Consider the following 18,645-nt stretch of genomic DNA (forward strand, 5'->3'; position numbering starts at 1 on the left):
GCTAAAATTGCTCGATTTTATGTTTATTTTTTAACGAGCATGAACTATACGCTAAAACTGCTCGATGATAAGTTTGCATGCCCCCAGCATAATAACGCTTGCATGCCCCCAACATAATAATGCAAATCGAGGTGCATGCCCCCCAAGCTTCATTGCATTCAACTCGGTGGTTGGAATGAAGGTTTACCTTTGAGATTTGGAAAGGGGATTTGTTTCATTTTTTTTTTGATGAGGTTGACACAGTAAAAGAACTATCCTCATGACTCCTTGTTTCATTTTTTAACGAGGTTGACACGAGATAAGAACCGTCCTCAGAATCCAAATCCATTAGATATAGAAGGTTTCATATTCCACCGTGGCCACTTCCGCCAGATTACTCGGAGGCGGTAGGGAAAAAGTACCCATTAGGGAAGGGTCTTTTAGGAGACCTACTCCGATATTTTGGAGCGAATGATTGCTTCCATGGATCATTGGAATGTTTCCAGTAACTTGAGAACCATTGGGGAGAAATGTTTGTTGGTCGACGATTGTAATTCCTCCTTGAAAGGGAAATGCAATCTTTCTAAAATAGGTCGACACAACAGCTGCCATGGCATATATCCATGGTCGTCCTAGTAGGATGTTGTAATCAAGATTCCCATCGATGACTTCAGCATCTATTTCTACTGTTTTGCCCCCTAGTTCAACTTTCAAGTTATTTAGGATACCGTACGGGGTATATGTCCTTCCGTCGAATGCTTTTAATGTTGTTGCAGATCGCGACAAGGTTGGAGATCCTAAAGTTTTCCAGCAACTCATCGACATAATACATGTAGATTCCCCCTCATCAATAATCGTTCGGTGAATAGTTTTGTTGAGGGCTTTCACTTGAACAAGGAAAGCTAATTGAGCTGGAAACTGAGGATCGTACCCTTTGTGGTCAAAGGATACAAGATTGGAATCCATTGGGTCAACCCCACCTATTGCTGATAATAAAGCTTGCTCTTGGGAGAGGCAATTTTGCGGTACCTCAAGTGTCGACATAGCGGACGGCGATTGGGCCAGGTCCTCTATTATATTATAATTCTGTGCTATTTTTGCACGAGGATTAACTGTCGATTTGTGCACTACTCCCTTTGGCGACTTTATCATTTGTTCAGGAATGATGGGTGGCACAACTTTGGTCAAAGTTGTTGTCGAACTACTAGGTTGTTCATTAGTCTTGTTATTTGACACCTGTGGATTCCTGTAATCTTTATTCCTTGCCAAAGCATCATTTTGCTACTTTGAGATAGACAACATAAGCACTTGGGATTGAGAAGCATTTTGATTAGCAACCAGTTTGGTACCCAGGCTTGGAAACGGATCAGTCAATACTGCTGAGGTTTTTGAACTCTAAAAGAGTTTCTTAACTTCAGCTATATGTGGACAATCTCTCATCCAATGATCCTCATCGCATATATGACACCCCGCAGGGGGTTTCCTTTTTCTCCCTTTCTTTTTCTTCTCGCCCCCTGGTTGCTTAAGTTGTTTACCCTTGTCGGTCGACGCAGCATTTACTTCCGAGGCAAGAAGTTCCTCATTTGCATTTTGACTGGAAATCTTAGGGGCCCTTGTAGATGTAGCCTTTGTCGATTTCGTGTCTGTCGTGCCAATCATGCCATCGATGGCATGAGAGTCATTGTTTGATTTAGGAGGAGGAGGAATTGAGAATTCCGGTCTAGGGGCGTCAGGTATTTTGTCATAGAGCGTGCCAGACTGAGTATAGACCAAGTCCAGATATTGCGCACGAGCGATGACTTTCTCTTCCGTTACGACTCCCCCCTTTGCCACATCTTCCGTGATTGTAGGAAGTAAGGATTTGATAAACCATTCAGCTAATAGCTGATCGGGAACGTACGTTTTTACCATCCTACGACGACGTCGCCACTCATGTATATGATCAGATATGTGAGTGGCCGTTGTCTATTTGAAGTTGGTTAGGAGTTCCGTTCCCATTTCATACCTTATCGGTAATTGAAAATGGGTTAAGAAAGTTGTGGCTAAGGTACTGAAGTTGTTGAACGAAGCTCTAGGCAATTCAATATACCATTTTGCCGCTGGACCAGTTAACGTGCTCTGAAAAAGGCGAAGCCTAATCGAATCATCGTTTAGGGTGTTTGATGAACACCACAGATGAAATGTCATCACATGATTCGACGGATCTTCACCCGGATTTCCATTAAATTTAGGAATATCTGACGGAAGTTTATGCGGAATCGCTGGCCACCAAGGGGCATAAGCAATTGGATCATTCGTCAGCCGGTTTAGATCTGGTAATTCTAGAGTTGCTACAAAGGGCAACTGTTGATTCAGGTTAGCCAAAGCATACCCAGGATAAGATGGAATCGCCTGAGCAGTGGGCCTTTGCATACCAGCATAATGTATTTGATGCTGGCAACTTTGACAAGGTTGATGGGCATAACCATTATAATATGGTTGTTGATTACCGCTTTGGAAATGCGATTGCCCATTACTTACAAAGACTTGTTGCTCAGGTCCTTGATATGATTGCTGGAATGGGGGTTGTTGAGTTTGAACCAGCTCTGGTTGTTGAACCATTTGCTGTTGACCAATACTGGATGATTGACCAAGATGAGGAGTCACAGTACTTGTTTGATCCTGAGTCGCTCCAGATAAGGAGGCACTAACCTGAGGTTGTGATTGAGTCGTTGAGACAAGAGGCTGTTGTATTGAAACCTGAGAAACTTGGGGTTGACATACAACAGGTAGCGCTTGTACTGGCGACGCAATCACCATACCAGGTATAGTGGCAACATTTGACACAGGGTGGACTGGTTGCATTGAATATGCAACCCTTGGTTGCTGAGGCAGTATCGGTACCCATCCGCTGGATGTAATTCCAGTTTGACCTGAACTTTGTTGTAAACTCCCATATGGTTGTTCTCCGGGGGGGAACAATGAAAAGGCATACTGCCCTCCATATGGTGGCAATCCAGTACTTAAAGGGTAGATTGGCCTTTGAAGACACATTGGATCAATTTGTTGAGTTTCAACATAAGAAATACGAGATGATAATCCAGATGAAGAAATAGGAACTAACCATGTCGTCGAAACAGTCTCTGATTGGACTCCAGCTTGTTGTTGACAATTTGCCGGGACAGATGGTATACCAGCGAACATCGTTGGAGTAGCAGCAGGAGGCTCTGCCGCTGCTGTGTCGGATGACACAGTCCTGGATGTCGATGGTTGTTCAGACATATTTAGTCTATCCAAAAGATTTCCTAGCGATTCTACAAGAACTTTGTGATGAAGGTAGACTAACTTCGAAGATCAACGAGGGAAAGGTGATGATTATTCCGTTTAAAATAAATTTTAACGACGCTTAGACACAACTTGCTTTTTCAATTTTAAAGAGTCGAGAAAAAGCTAAAGATGACTCTAGTCTCCTTCGATGTTTTAACGAGCCCGAAGTGACAAATGCTCGGATGGACTTTTTCCGTTATAGAGTCTGAAAAAGGCCAAAAGGAACTGCTCTGGAGTTCTAGGTAGAGGGTGTGCCAAACTTTTCGCAAAACCGCAGAATACTTTTTAAGGTACGGGCGGTCAATCTTCCTGAATGCTGTATTCAGTGCATTGCGATCAGTAGGGCGGCTGACACGGCTTCCTAAGGATAAAGGTTTTATGCCTATAGGGGTCTCCCAATATATACGCGACGGTACGTGGGAGCACAATCCGTACTAGCGCTATCGTCCCTCAGGAGGAATCACCCACCATCAACGAGATCGACAGTCACCAGGCTTTACGACGCCGGAACACGTCTCTAGCCTAGACCTCTATGTTGTGCGTTATGTTGCAAAGCGTTGTTAAGTTCATTCAATTTATTTTAGGTTGATCTTTTTAAAGTTTCCCTTTCAAGGTTCACCACAAGATGTATGATACAAATTCCTAAATGCAGTCTAAAGATGATAAGCAAGCTTTATATCTCTTCAACTTTGAAAATCCTAGCTACTAAGGGAAAAGAAAGACACCATCTTTTCTCAAAGAGCAATCAACACACTCTAATGCACTTTTCCCAAATCAGACATGCAAACTATCAAAATGCAAATGCACAATGCAGGTGTTTGTTTTCCGCTTTCTTAGTATTGATGCCTACAAAGAAAGCTTTTTGTACAACTTTGAATTTTCTTTTAAATGACAAATACAAACAAGTTTACTTTTTCGAAATCAGAGAGGGTAGAAGAGATTACAACACTTTACGACTTTCGAAATGAACACTTGTTTCAACACTTAAAAGAGGCAAACTCAAACCAATAAGAAAAAGCAAATGTATAATCAACTGTAAATAGTCAATGAACTCTCTCCTAAGATCACAATCAACAGATCTGAATCAAGGGCTACAGGATGACTATTTCGCTCAAGCAAAGGAAAACTGTAAATGACGCCACAAACACATAAAAACACTCACAATCTTTTTGTACAAAAGGAGGCGGAATCTAAGCAGAGAAAAGGAGTTATCAGACTGGTACTTATGCTGGTTACAGGCTGCAAAAATCATAGATCAAAACAAGGCAAAACAGAGCAGAGAACCCCAGCTGCACAAGGCCAAATTGGTTCAGCGCAACCTCAACACAGGGGTTTTGACATTCAACGCAGGTAGCCTTCACGGGAACTGCGTTGAAATGCAGAATCCCTTCACTGGGTCTGCGCTGAAGGAGAAACTCTCGTTCCCACAGGTTCTGGGTCACAAATTGCTCAAAAATCAACGGTTTCAGGCCAAATAAAAACCACAAGCAAGGTACAATCAAAGGGATGCTTTGAGGGGGTACTAAGATCTATCACAAAGGATCATCAAATCATTTGTGAGTCCATTGTTCAGATCATAGACAAATCCAGAGATAGGATCAAAGCAGCAACTGTCTACTTTGCAACTGAGAAGAGCAGATGCAGTTCGATTGTTGCTATTGAGTCTATGAAACAAACAATGATAGAGACACAAATAAAATGACTAAACAATTTCCCCAGCGGAGTCGCCAATTTGTTGTGGGGAAAAATGCCTATGCAGGATGATCCTATCCACCTAAGGTGTGACAGTGCCTTAGCAACAAACAGAAACAGCTATTCTGGTTTCTTCCTTTATGAAATGTGAAAGAGGAGAGATCAATGGACTTACCGGTGTCTTCCATTTGTCCCTCGATCCAGATCCTCTTCTCTTTGGGTGTTCACAGCTACTTGCCTCCTCGCTCGCCCAAGAGAACAACTACTTGATTCCTGCGAGATCACAAGAGAACAGCTACTTGCGACAAGAGAACAGCTACTTGTGACAAGAGAAGAACACAACACAAAGGCAAATATTCATATTCATAAATGATTCAGGATTAGAAGTAAATCAAATACACTAATGCAATCATACATCAAAGATACATCAGTATATAGGAGAAAACCAAGATAGCTTTATTGATAAATAACAAGGTTCAGGAAGAGATACAACCCAGAGGGCTCCAATCCAGCATCTCCTTCCCAGCAGAATGGAATTCCTATCTTCACCTCCCTTCAAAGCATTAAGCACCCAATGATTCCAGTCTCAAACCAACAACAATTCTTTGCAATAACAAAATTCCAGCCTCCTGGATCTCATGGAGGAGAGATCCATATATAGATGTTTGGAGAGAGGATGAGTCAGCTTGAGATCTGACTAGTGTCCTCTCCCTCTGTTAGTTCTTGAGTCCACTTGGAGGTTCTTGCTTCCACTTGGAGATTTGGAACCTCTTACTCATCACCAGTCGAATTCCCTGAGGCAAGTGTCATTTTGGAAGCTTCCTGGGTTTTGACACCTTGAGGAATGAGCCTGCCACATGTCCAATCTCGCTCAGCGCAGGTAGCCAGTGTTGGAGTTGACATTCAGTGCAGGTAGCCAGTGTAGCCATTGACATTCAGCGCAGATGGTCAGTGGAGCAGTTGACATGATCCTGAATTGACTTGTTTTTGAGCAGTTTCAGGTGGAGAACTTCTATGAATTGCTGTGGTTTGTTAGCCTTGTTCCTCTAGGGGTAGGAACAACATGTTTAGGGACTTTGGATCCCTAATATTATGGACATTTCATGCTCAATGCTGTAAGGCACAAAAATGTCTATAACAAAGGATCGATCCTATCGCTATCAGACCTGACATTCAACCCCTCATTATCTTTTAACCCATTTGAAGAAGGAAGCAGCCCACTCTGCGAAACACAGCGATGATCATCAAGAAAAGGAGGAGGAGCACGAACTTGATCATCCAATAAGTGAACCCCTTCTCTGTCACCACGTCTCCCAGCGAGCCTGAGGTCTTCCCTACGATTAAAGTAAGCACTAGACAACGAACGATCACGAGTATAGTACTCATATTCATAATCTTTGCGAGGCCGCTTGGCTAGTACAGACCTCTGCAAGTCCATTTCCCTCTCAGCTCCTGGTGCCCGGAGGCTTGCGTCCCCCATGTTTCTCGCTTTTGTTGCCCTACAAGAGACAGAGTCCTGTTGCGACTTAATAGAATACTACAGAAATCCAAAATATAAACTCGAATGATGCCAAAAATACGATCGAAATTATGTTGTCGATAGTTAATATGAGGATCACCAAGCTCGTATATATATCTATTTTACCACACCTAGGTATCTATGGTCGGCTCGTTTTAATTGTTATATAGTCTTTTTGGCCACGGTCACAAGCCATGATCGTCCAGCAGTTTGTTTTCATTTAAATGTTTAAATTTCATATTTCAAAATATATTGAGCTTTGAAATTCACACATCATCATAATTATTGAAATAGCTATCTCCATCCATCCCTTTCTAGCAAGTACTAATTTGGAGCATAATAATCCCAAGTAGTCCATCACATTAAATGTTTACATTTCAAAATATTTAGAACTTTGAAATTCACAGATTATATTATTATTATTATTGTTAATCCTATATCCATTCATCATCTCTGTATTTCTGGTTTTTTTTCCTAATTATTTGGAACATAACAATCACAAATATAAAAGTATAATTATATACTTTATAGGGATTTCCACATTCAAGTAAAACTAACACTGGAATACCAAAGCAAGGAGGAAACCATCTCTTTTTATGTTTTTTATAAAATTCTATATAATTATTTATTATAAAATAGTGAATAGATATATATATATATATATATATATATATATATATAATATATTTTTTTTATTATAGATATATTTATTTTGAAATATTAATTCAATTATAAATAATTATTAAGTGTATGGTAAATATTTACTTATATATTATATAATATTTTTAGTATTCTAATTAAATTAATTATGTTTTTTTGTCATTTTAATAAAATAGATTAATTTAAAAAATGTCATATGAAATGAATTATAAATTTTGAGTATGTGATATTGATAAGCTATAATATTGGCCATGGTATTGTAACAAATCTATTTACAAATTAACAATGTCCATAATTAAAAATGTTAATTAAATGTATATTGTTTAAATAATGATAATAATAATAAAATTTATAATTAAGTTAATTTTTATCATATTTGACCAATTTGACATGTGTCATGAACTAAGTATTTTGATGTTTATTATGACTGAAATCTATCTTCATTTACCAACCATTTAATTTATACCATTATAGTAGTTAAATAATAAAGAAACATTATATATTTATTTAATTTTATAGAGAAAATTTTTTTATAATTAAATTTAAATAAATATAATAATTTTTTCACACCTATTTATTATAAAAAAAAATAAACAAATATTATATATAAAATGTAAGATTTTATACAAAAATCTATGATGAAATAGTGAACAAACATTATGTATAAAATGTCAAAGATATCATGTAATTGATCCTTTTGACGAAAACTTTGCGTCATCAAATTTAAGAAAATATAAATAGGCTTAGCATCACTCTTCAAGAGCTCCCTTGTCCTATTTTTAAATATTAATCTCTTTTACGTCATATCATTAACATTGGATTTAATACACTATTCTAAAGGTCATGTTTTCAACTTTAAAATTTGATTTAATGCTTCATACTAAAAGAGTTATACGTTCAACTTCAAATTGTTATAAATTTTCTCTTCATCACCTAAAATTCCAACCTTATAAGCAACAATTTTCAAGGGATTTTTGTCTTATTTTATATTAGCGTCACATAAATATCAAATATTACCAGCATTAATCCTCAAAGGAGTTTTTGACAATAACTCTAGAAGACATTACAATGATTACATGGTGGAAAGGATAACTAATTTTTCTCTATCACTAAAATTACACCCAATTGATACTAAAAAGTTTATAATTAAAATATAATATAGATTTAAGAGTTATAATTAAAATACAATATAGATTTAATAGTTTCTAACTAGTAGATTTATGTTTCCTTTTCGAGATGATTTCTAAATAATCATTTACATGTTAAACATCTTTTTATTATATTTATAGTCATAGAAATAATGAATTAGTAATTATGGTTTACTAGATTATAGGTCTCATTTTATTTGTGTCTTTGTCACAATTTCTTATAGGAAAGTTAGTAACCATATTTACATTTCTAATTATGAAGAGAGTCAAATGATTATATTACTATCCATTTTGATTGTAATATAATGGATTATGGGAAGTTTGTGTGCATTGATAAAAGAGAGCTAAATTGATTTAATTTAATTTTAATAACATAAAATTCATAAACTTCCCATAAGGTGACGAATAATAGGTGGGTATTTTGTTAAGGCAATCCATGGTGAAAAATCCACTTATTCTAAATCCATTGGACCTAAATCCAACCAAAAGTATGGACTACTATGTCCCATTTTTGGTGTGATCATTTTGTGGTTTTGATAGCTTAAAATCCCATAAGTTAATATTTCTAATATTGCAAATAGTCCTAGTGGTTTATGAGAAAACTAACAAACAAAAGAACCATATAACAATAATATAGTTATATTTCAAAGGGGATTATTGTTACTTATTACTCTTTCAACAAACATGAACTTATTACTGTTACAAAAGAGCACAAATATACTTTCAATCATCATGTTTGTGATTCAACTAATCCATATTAGTGATGAAATATTTGCAATATTGATGTTGTAGTAATTATCAAAACTTCATATTGATGTTGTAGTAGTTATCAAAGCTTGAAGTTTGACAAACATATCAATATTGTTCTTTTTGTCATTTAAACAATGAGAATTATGTTGAATAAATCCCTACTTGAGTTCTGGACTCTTCCTTTTTTCAATGTCTCTTTCATCATTGTATTTGATGGTTTTGGATAAGCAATGCCCAATTTTTATTGATCAATGTATATGGTAGATTTTGTTAACCATTAACCATTTTTAATTCATCAATGTATTCCCTAGCTTTGTGTACTTATCTCCATCAATTTGCATGTGAGTACCATTTAGATTCACGGACTCGATGTTCATGTTCTACTCATGCCCAAAATTATTATTTGTAATAACTATTTCACCATTCAAGTAATTTTTTACCTAGGTCTAATATCAATAGTAATAATTATGAAAACTATTTCACCATTCAAGTAATTTTTTTACCTAGGTCTAATATCAATAATAATAATTATGAAAAATATTAGTTTCCATTTCCGAATACTAATCTAGCCAAATGAAGTATTAACTATAGGGGTTTTTTAATCTTTTGTGTTTTGAAACCTTCTACCTGTCACTTACCTTTAACTAAAATGATTTTCATCCATTCATGGTTAATGAACTATTCCATTATATTACAAATCAATATTAACTTTATCATTTGTTGCATCTATATGACTCATTTGTATTAGGTCACTCATGTAAAAAGGAGCATTTCTTTCTCTTTTTCAAGTAATTTTAGTTGAACTTATTGGATGAGTTTATATGTAACATCCCCATTCACCCCATAGAATATCCTAAGTGCCTCAAAGAGTGTTATTTGCATCAAACCCCATATCTAAGGTTTTATCATGGAAATATGACTTTAAAATTTTGTCCATGTTCAATTTTCTAGAAAAAATATTAGCAACACCATTAAATATGATCATCCTTAATAAACAAATATGTGGAATCCAAAACTTTTAAAAATTCAAATATGAACTAAAGGTGAATGTATCTTAGAAAATAAGAAAAATAAAACTAAAATCAAATAATATAAAATAAAATAAATAATGGAAATATAAGAAGCTATAATAGTCTTTTTTGGTGAGGCTAGATCATGATCATGTTCAATAGAGTGGGGAATTGAGTTGCTGACTCAAAAACTAGGAATTTTTTTAACAATGCACCTCCTTACCATCTATCCAAATGAGTATAAACTCAAACCATAATAATTGAACTAAAAAAAATATTTAATAAAAATAATATTACTATTAACAACCAAATTATATATATATATATATATATATATAATAAAAATCATTTATATATTATGAAATTAATATAATAAACACAAAGGAATAAATTATAATATAGAAATGTCTATGAATTGGTTAATATAAATCCTAATATAAATTTTAATTATAGATTAAAATTAATATAAGGAATTATTTAGAAAAGAAAAAAAAAAGAAAAAAGGGGTAAGGATAGGAAAAGTATTAGGAGGAAGTAAAATTGGAAGTAAGGGCAATAACCTAATTCATTCTCATTTTTCATTCATCATCTCTCTTCATATTATCGAAACACTTTTCAATCCTAATGACTTATCTTAACTACCCATGAGGATAATTCTCAATCTTGGCAATAATCTTGAAGTTTTTTTTTAATAAAATCAGTTAAGTTTTATTCATAAGAAGAGGTTGGTCGTGGCCAAACAACCTCGATTATAGTCAAATGTTAGATTTTTGACTTTATAGAGTCCTCATATTCTAGCATTAGTGTTAGAGAAGAGCTGTTTCTTTTGACGCTTTTATCATGTCTTAGAGTTCCTTGGTTTGCTGATGGCATCTGAGTGTCCTATCTTATATTTTTCTTTTCTTCATAGCTTTGAAACTTTCGTGACTTGAGTTAATTCCTCATATAATTTAAGTTAAAACCCACATTTATTAAATTGTTTTAATATATAGCCTATCCCCACCTCCGAAATCGAGCTTCTCATTCGAACCCGAACCCACAACAAGGTTAAGACCCTGCCTTAATCGACGCGCGATAACCGTCAAATCTTCCTCTGCCCAGATCTCACGCTTTTCGTGTCCTTCACTAACTGATCATTAATTCCTCAAGGGCACACGAAATCAGCGGTTTTGACCTCCCACGCGTTAGCCCCTAAGTGGAATCATGTTTGTTTCATTCAAAATTGCCCAATAGCCACGAGCGGTGTGATGAAAACCACTTACCACTCCGAGCGTAATTAACTCCCCTCCACTTGCAATGCACAATGGCCATTAGATCAACCCCCGACCAGATTCGATGCATATTGTGTCCCTCCTTATCTAGCCCTTAACCTCACCCCACCTCTGATATTCCAAGCTTCCACCATGCCTCACCGCACATCAAGTTTAGGACCCCTCAATAACCTTCGCGCGGTAACCGTTAGATCAAGCCTTGCCGAGATTCGACACTTATCGCGTCCTCCTCTCATCGGTCCTTATCACCTCAGGATCGTATGATATGAGCAGTTTTATCCTGCCATGCGTCAGACCCTAAGGTACATCGCGACCATTTCATGCAATACTACCCAAGGGCCTAAAGCAGTGCGATGTATACCACTTACCACTCTCCACGTCATTAATTTCCCTCCTTTTCAAGCACGATGACCATTGGATCATCTCCCACCTAGATCCTAGACATCGCGTCTTTCATAACCTTCCTCTGTATGAAATCAGCTCTGCTCCATGATAAAGAACCCAAAACTGCTATCCCATGCTGAAAACAAATTACCTGACTACTCTGCACGTTGTTAGACGAGCGAGGATTTTCCCACTCTCTCTTGTTAGTGAAGGTCAACCTATGCCACAGTGTTCTGCGGATTTTTCCCTTCACCAACTCTCCTTGTCACTTAAGGAATTGGTTTCCTTTTAGCTTCTTCATCATTCTTTACTAGCATACCTTGAGCTAGAAGACATCCTTTGTTAGCCATTATATCATCTTCCTTGTTAAGATATCTGACGACATGGTACTATGAGCAGGATGTCAAGTTTTGAATAACCTTTCTTACTATTTCAAGCGACTCGTTTAGAACCAAATTGTTAAGTTTGTCACCTATGTTGAGAGGTTTAATCAGGATTTTAGAATCCCCGATGTTTTGAAGATTTTCCCCTATGTTCCTCTGAGCTAGCTGACATGCCTTGAGCATTCCGAGGATCTCTGCCTAGTTGTTGGTGCTCTAACCTAGGCCCCAATTGAAGTTGTCCTACTTTTCTCCATCTGCGGAGTAAATTATTCCTCCTGCCCCTGATATGCCTAGGTTTCATTTGGAGGCCTCGACGAAGAAAATCATGACTTTTCCTTGATTTCTCCACCATTTTTTAAAGTCTGCCTCAGAGATCCATAGGCTCCACTTTGGATTATGACTGGGTGAGGAAATTTTCTTTTCTATGCTTGCCTGTCTCTCATAATCCCATAGCCAGCTAAGCTCTTCATGGAGAAGGGTATTTCCTGAGTTGTGAAGTCTATTTTCAAAAATTTCCAGCAGCACAGCTTTGGCCTTGGGAGTCACTATGGTGGAGGATTGTAGTCTGTTGTTGAAGATGGCTTCATTCCTAGCCAACTAGATTCCCCAATAGATATATTTTGGGATTACATTCCAGATTTTAATCCATATTGATTTTCTTTTCAAAGAGTGAGGATAGCATTCTTTCCAAGTTGCAAAAAGATTGACAACTGAAGTTTGCTGACCAGTTTGGGCGTTGAGTCCCATAGTTGCTTGCATCCAAACCTCTTGAGAAAGGGGCAGTCTATGAATAGATGATTGATCATTTCCTGGTCCTTGCAGGAAAGAGGGCATCTGTGTGGTCCAATTATTCCTCGTTTTTCTAAGTTATCCCCTATGAGGTTCCTTCTGTGCACTAGAATCCAACAAAAGAAATTGACTTTTGGGAGTCCAAATGGGTCCCAAACATGCTGCCAAATCTTTGTAGTATGGATTTGTTGTTGTTGTTCTTGAAGAGCTGCAAAAGCCCAATTAATCTGAGTAAGCTTCGTCTTCCCCCAACCCCACTTGTCCCTCGAATGGAGATGCACTCATGCATGACTAGTGAGTTTATCTAATAATTGGTGGAGTTGAGGGACCATCCAATCAAGGGGGTGATCGAGGGACCAATTACTCCAGTTCCATTTTGAGTCTGATGTCCATATGTGAGCAACTTTGTGGATACCTTTTTGGATGAGCCAATTTCGCAAGTCTGCTATTTCTGGAGCAAGATTTAGGGGATGAAGACCCATGATATTGTCTTCCCACAGTCTAATTCTTTTCCCATTTCCTAGAATTCTGTAGAACTGATCTTTGAAGAAATTCCAGCCTTGGCTGCACAACTTCCATAGTGTGGTTCCTTTATGGGAGACTCCTTCTTCCATATTATTTATTGTGAGTCTATGCAGATATTTTTTTACTTAGAACTTGACTTATAGGATGTCTTCGGTTTGAGAATATTTTCCAAAGGATCTTCCCTCCCATTACCAAATTGACCAACACAACATCTCTTACCTGAATTCCACCATTAGATATTGGTCTTTTCACTATGTCCCAGCTTACTATATGATATCTATTTTGGTTCCCCTGTCCTCCTTGCCATAGAAAATTTCGAATCAACTTTGCTAACTGATTGGTGATCATTTTTGGAGCTAAAAGGAATGAAGCCTGGTAGATAGGAAGGGATGAGAGAACTGACTTGACCAGAGTGAGCTTTCCAGCTATGGGAAGCCACTCTTCACCCCAATCAGTCATTTTTTCCTTGATTTTGCTGATGATTTCCATCTAATGAGGGGCCTTTGTGGTACCCAAGGTGAACGGTAGGCAGAGATACTTGAATTTATCACATGAGACATGACCGGTGAAACCGAGCGCTTGGGAAATCCTGAGTATAGATTGCAGGTCAGTCGACGAGCCATACACTACACTTTTTTTCTTGTTCACCATAGCTTCAGAGACTCTGTAGAAGCTTTGGATAACTTCACTCAAGGCTCTTGCAATTTTAATAGAGGCTCCTCCCATAAGAATAGAGTCATTGGTGAAAAAGGCATGATTGATTGGGTTTGTTCTGGGTATCACCCTAACACTAGGAAGTGTCCCATTGAGCTCCTCATTTGAGAGCTTACAGCTTAGAGAGTCTGCATTCATAATATATAGGAAGGGGGACAAAGGACAACCTTTCCTGATTCCCCTCAAAACTTTGATGTAGTTTTTCAGCCTACCATTTACTAGAGGGGAAATTGAGGGTTCTCTAATGCATGCCTTAATCAATTTTACAAATTAAGAACTGAAACCAAATGCAGAAATTACATGGAGGAGGAAGGAGTGACTTACTCTATCAAAGGTGTTCACCATATCCAGTTTGATGAGCATACCTTGGTCTTTGCGTTGATGGCTGGAATGGATGATATCCTGCACCAGTATCACACTTGTTGGGTTGTGTTATATTCTTTCAACATAGTTAATAGGGGGTTTGAGGGGCACCCATAACCCCACTTTATGGGGTCCGGGGCAGCGGCTCGGAAAATTTTGGTTTTAGACCTATGTTAGGCTCGGCAGACCCACCTATGGTTTTGTGCATGATTTTCACACATGTTATTTGGACGCGATGGTTTTCAGTCCATGGTATTAGACGTGATGGTTTTTGGTCCATGGTATTGGATGCTTCATCATGTATAAATACGTATTATAACATTGAAAGGAACATAATGAAAAATCAAGCTGGTAGTCCCAGTTTTGGGATCCATGGGAAAATCTCTGTTTATATGTGGTTTATGTGTTATGCTCTCGCATTGTTTATTTTCTGTGTTTTAGAATTCGTATGCAGGTAATTTCTGTATGGGGTTAGAACCTACATTTGGTATCAGAGAAGTTTTGGCTTCAAGGGGATGCCTTTGTTGCTGAGGGGTTTCACTCGGGCCTGTGGTAGACCCTGTTCAGTGGGAGAGCTGCGAGATCAATTTTGGTGGTGAAAGAAAATGGCGAGCAATGGAAAGATAGAGATCGAGAAATTTAATGGTCAGAGTTTTGAGTTGTGGAAACTCAAGATGGAGGATCTGTTGGTGGATAAAGATTAGTGGATCCTGGTAGATCCAGGTACTAAACCAACGGGAATGTCCGATGAAGAATGTAAGAAGTTGGATCGGAAGGCAAAGAGCACAATACGATTGTGTCTCAGATTTAGTATTGCTGAATGTATCAGGGGAAGCTATAGCAAAGCCTTTGTGGGACAAGTTAGGGACTTTGTACCAATCTAAGTCTCTCGTGAATAAACTGCTCATGTGGAAAAAGCTGTATAACCTGAGGATGAAAGATGGAGACTCGGTGACAGAGCATCTGAACGAATATAATACCATGGTAAGTCAGTTAGCATCTGTTGATATTAAAATTTCAGATGAAGATAAGTGCATTAGTTTGTTGTGTTCTCTATGAGATTCGTGGGATAGTCTGGTTAATGAAATAGGTAGCAATGCAACTACCTTTTAGTTTGATGAAATAGTCTCAGCCTTTTTTACAGAGGAGATGAGACAGAAAAATATGGAGAGCCAGAATGGTGATGCCTTGCTTGTACGAGGACGGTTCTAGAAAAGAAAAAAAAATAAGTCATCGAGTGGGAGATCTAAATCTATAGGGAGATCTAAATTTAAAGCTCCTAACAAAGGAGAGGGATCTAATGAGGCTCCTTCTGCAGAGGTGAAAAACACCTAAGATGAATGTGGGGATGTGTACTTGGCTTCTTCAAGTATACATGTAGATCATGAGGCATGGTTGATTGACTCAGGTGCATCTTTTCACTTCACTCCCCATAGAGAGTGGTTCTGTGAGTATGAGAAATATGATGGTGGTGATGTATTCTTGGGGGATGACAGGAAGGCTAGAATTGTTGGTCGCGAAAAAGTAAAGTTGAAGTTGCAAGGTGGAAGGGTTAGAACACTTCTAGGTGTTCTACATATTCCTGCATTAGCCAGAAATCTGATTTCTGTAAGCAAGCTGGATGATGCACGTGTAAAAACAATGTTTGAGAAGGATACCTACAAAATGGTTCAGGGAACACTAGTATCGATGTGGGGAGTTTGGATTGGAACTCTATACAAGCTGCAAGGTAGCACTATTATTGATGGGTGCAGTAGTTCTATGGTTTTTGAAAGTGGAGTAGAAAATATAGTGGTCTTTGGAGAGAAGACCATGCTATGGCATCAAAGGCTCGGACATATTGGAGAGAATGGCCTTCGAATACTTCATGGTAAAGGTATGGTAGAAGGTATGAGTAATAGCTCTCTCGATTTTGATTTTTGTGAAAATTGTGTATATGGGAAGTAGAATTGGGTGAGTTTCCCCTTTGGTAGTAAGAAGGCGAAATAGATATTAGAGCTTGTGCACAGTGATGTGTTTGGACCTGTGAAGGTTCCATCACTGGGTAAGTCTGTGTACTATGTATCATTTATATATGACTTCTCGAGGAATACATGGATATATTTCCTTAAGAATAAATCTGAAGTCTTTGACAGGTTTAAAGAATTTAAGGCTCTCATGGAATGTTAGACAGAGAAGAAGATAAAGGTGCTGAGGACAGATAATGGTGGAGACTATTGAAGCAAGGAATTTGAAGAATTCTGTAAGAAGTGTGGTATATCACTTCAGAAAACTACTCCATATACACCTCGGAAAAATGGAGTTGCAGAAAGAATGAACAAGAAGTTGATGGAAAGGGCAAGAAGCACGCTCAATGGTGCTAGGTTAGGACAGGAATTCTGGGTAGAGGCGGTGGATACTCCATGTTACCTAGTCAACAGGTCACCTTCATCAGCATTGGAGGATAAGACTCCACAAGAGGTATGGACTAGTAAGAAACCCTCTCTTTCACATCTAAGGGTATTTGGATGTGATGCATATGTACATGTTGCAAAGGAGAATCGAACCAAGTTGGATAGTAAATTTGAAAAGTGCATATTTATTGGGTATAAGGATGGTTTAAAGGGTTATAAGCTTTGGAACCTAGTCACACGGAGGGTTGTGTAGAGCCGAGATGTGTGTTCAGAGAGGTGAAAGATGTTATTAAAAATTAAGTCCAACGAAAGGAGCGTGCGAAGATAGAGGTTGAGCTAAAGGAGGAAGAGTGAGACTCTACAACAGAGGAGGAATCAGAAGATCAAGAGCCACAAACTCTGGCTATGAGAAGATTAGTTCGAGAAAGAAGGAAGCCAGAAAGGTATAGTCCATCTGCTTTTTGTTCAAATTTTGATTTGTCTTTTACTAATGATGATCCCAAAATTGTGAAGGAAGCAGTGGATTCAGAGGATGGAAAACTATGGAAAGAGGCCATGGTTGATGAAATGGAATCTTTGCACAAAATGAGGCTTGGGATCTGGTGGAGTTGTCGGCTGGGAGGAAAGCCATTGGTAGCAAATGGGTGTTCAAAAAGAAGACAAATGCAGAAGGAAAAGTGGAGAAATACAAAGCTCGGTTGGTAGCAAAAGGTTATTACTTGGTACCAGGAATTGATTTTGGTGATATTTTTCTCCTATTGCCAAGGTAAGTTCTATTAGATTACTTTTATCTGTTGCTGCTACTTTTGATTTTGAGGTAGAATAGATGGATGTGAAGACATCATTACTTCACAAGGATTTGGAAGAAGAGATCTACATGAAGCAACCTGAAGGCTTTGCAGTGAAGGGTAAGAAAGAACTAGTATGCAAGTTAAAGAAGTCTTTGTATGGGTTAAAATAGTCACCAAGGATGTGCTATCAGAAATTTGATACATTTATACGGGGACTTGGCTTCACCAGAAGCAAAGCAGATCACTGTGTGTATTTTAAATTAATTGGTGACCGTGTTATTTATTTGGTCTTATATGTGGATGATATGTTGCTGGTTGGAAATGACAAGGAAATTATGCACGATTTGAAGACCTAATTGTCCTCCAAATTCGACATGAAAGATCTTGGTGCTGCAAACTATATTTTGGGCATAGAAATTAAAAGAGATCAGGAAAAGAGGAAGCTCTGGTTAAACCAGAGGAAGTATTTCGAGACAATACTGCAAAGGTTTAATATGGAGGATAGTAAACCGGTGAAGGTTCCTATTCCTATAGGTGTGAGGTTATCTGCCGAACAGTGTGCCAAGACACAAGAAGAGGAAGAGGACATGTCCCATGTTTCATATGCAAGTGCAGTCAGTAGCCTGATGTATGCAATGGTGTGTACTAGACCAAACATTGCACATGCAGTGGGAGTATTAAGCAGGTTTATGTAAAAACTAGGGAAGGAGCATTAGACAGTAGTGAAGCGGGTTTTCAGGTATTTGTGTGGCACTAGAGATTATGGTTTGTGCTACCAAGAAAGACCAGGATTGGATAGAGTGTTGGATATTGGTTTTGTTGATGCAGACTACGTTCGAGATCTGGATCAGAGAAGACCTACAAATGGGTATGTGTTTAACCTATTTGGAGGTGCATTCAATTGGATGAGTAAGAAACAATCTGTAGTGGCACTATCAACTATAGAGGCAGAATACATGGCAGCCACT

This window comes from Pinus tabuliformis, chromosome 7 (genome assembly GCF_031772625.1).
Source record: "Pinus tabuliformis cultivar Carrire ecotype Pingquan chromosome 7, CPIR1, whole genome shotgun sequence".
Lineage (NCBI taxonomy): Eukaryota > Viridiplantae > Streptophyta > Pinopsida > Pinales > Pinaceae > Pinus > Pinus tabuliformis.